The sequence below is a fragment of the Pteropus vampyrus genome, unplaced genomic scaffold (assembly GCF_000151845.1).
Source record: "Pteropus vampyrus isolate Shadow unplaced genomic scaffold, Pvam_2.0 Scaffold452, whole genome shotgun sequence".
NCBI classification, from domain to species: domain Eukaryota; kingdom Metazoa; phylum Chordata; class Mammalia; order Chiroptera; family Pteropodidae; genus Pteropus; species Pteropus vampyrus.
The window spans coordinates 143,606-145,523 of record NW_011889233.1 but is presented as its reverse complement, the minus strand read 5'-3'; the positions used below and the strand labels follow the sequence as shown (position 1 = coordinate 145,523).

The 1,918-nt window shown below is 46.4% G+C and overlaps 1 protein-coding gene across 1 annotated transcript in view; it reads right to left on the bottom strand.

Moving 5' to 3' along the window:
* The window catches only part of HPN (hepsin), an 18,177-nt gene that overhangs the window by 2,507 nt on the left and 13,752 nt on the right, over positions 1-1,918 (bottom strand). The gene's annotated exons all lie outside the window — the stretch shown is intronic.

Below are 1,918 nucleotides of genomic sequence, written 5' to 3'. Positions count from 1 at the left end.
GCTGCGCGCAGGCACTGCTCGAAGCTCTTTGCTCATATTTGCCCTTTTAATCATTTCACTAACCCTAAGAAGACTTTTTACAGATGAGGGAAACAGAGAGAGAAGTGGAGACCCGTGTCTGAGATCACACACTGGCAAGTACCTGCATCTGCCCCCGAAGCGGTTACCCCAGCAGCCATGTGTTTCAAACCCAAGCCGCTCCCACCTCGCTGTGGCCCACGGACACTTCCTTACCTCCATGCTGTTAACCCCTCACTCTTTTCATGAAAGAGAAGGCTTTGTTTTGTTTAAAAAACAAAACAAAACAAAAAAACATGTATCCCTCTCTTAAATGGAAAACCAGTAAAATCAGTATCATGAATCATTAAAAAGAAAATAACTATAAAATTAAGCATAATGCAAACCATGAAGTGGTCCCGTTTCCCCTGGCAGCACAACCTGGGAGTTACAGGCACAGATTCCAGCGCCAGGTGGTCTGGGCTCAAATCTTTGCCATTTGCCAGTTTTGAGAATTCGAGTCATTATTCACCTTCTCTATGCCGGAACCTTTCCTCCGTGGAAAACGGGATCATAAAAGGACCCACCCTCCCGGGCTGGGCTGCAGTGAGAACTAAACGAGCGTGTGCTGGGAAGAGGAGGAGCTGAGCGAGTGTTGGTGTTCATGACTCTCATCACTATGACGTTATTTTACTAGATTATTTCATTATTATTATCAGACTGCTGCCTGCTAGAGGCTCATCATCATCACCATTACGACTTTGTTAGTATTATCACCATGATTTTTATTATTATTATTACACTGGCCTGCTGAAAGCTGAAGCCCAAGGCCTGCTCTCAGCCCACAAGGCACACCTGGAGAAGTGCCAGAGACACTGGCACCCCTGTGAGCCAGCCTCGCTGAGAGCACGGAAATGCTCTGGGGAGCTGCAGCGGGAATAACTCCTAACCGGCTCTCGGATTCATTCACATATTTAAAATATGTTTTTCATTTCATTTCATTTTTTTCTTAACAGCTTTTTTTTGAGCTATAATTCATATATCATACTATTCACCCACTTAGGGTATCTAAGTCAGTGGATTTTAGTAGGTTCACAGATAGACATCGAATAGCATGCTGGGCAATGGGAAGATGCATCCACCACCACAAATCAATTTTAGAACATTTTCATCACCCTCAGAAAAACCCTCTGTTCTTTACCCATCACCTCCCAATCTCCCCACCCCCATCCCTACCCCTGGCAACCACTAACCTGCTTCCTATCTCTGTGGATGTGCCTATTCTGAACACTCCATATAAATGGAATCGCATAGTGGCTTTTGTGTCTGACTTCTTTCTCAGCATAATGTTTTCAAGGGTCATCTACTGTGTATCATAAATCAGGACTTCATTCCTTTTCATGGCCAAATATTATTCTATTGTATGAATTGACCACATTTTTATCCATGTATCAGCTAGACATCCGAGTTGTTTCCATCTATCGACAGCTGTGAATAACACTGCTGTGAATGTTTGTGTCCAAGTTTCTGCGTGGACATGTGTTTTCATTTCTTTGGGCATAGCGATTCCTCTGGGAGTAGAATCGCTGGGTCACGTGGTAACTCCCCGTTCCCCTCTTTGAGGAACCGCCAGACCTTTCCAAAGGGGCTGCACCAATCACTCCAATGTAACGGACGCAGCTGTGCCTTGTCAAAAGCATTTCCTTTAACATCATGGACTCTTAGACCCCCGGCCCACCCTCTGTCTCAGCCTCTGGAGTCCCTAGGCCAAGGCTCGGCCCCCAGACTTACCTGTGAAGGGCAGGGAGCTGGAGAGGTGGACCAGGGCGATGTCATTGCTATTCTCCTCACTGTTGGGGTCTCGAAAGGGGAGATAGCCCCCATGGTAGATTACTGCCTGCACCCCCAGCTGCAGGCCGTG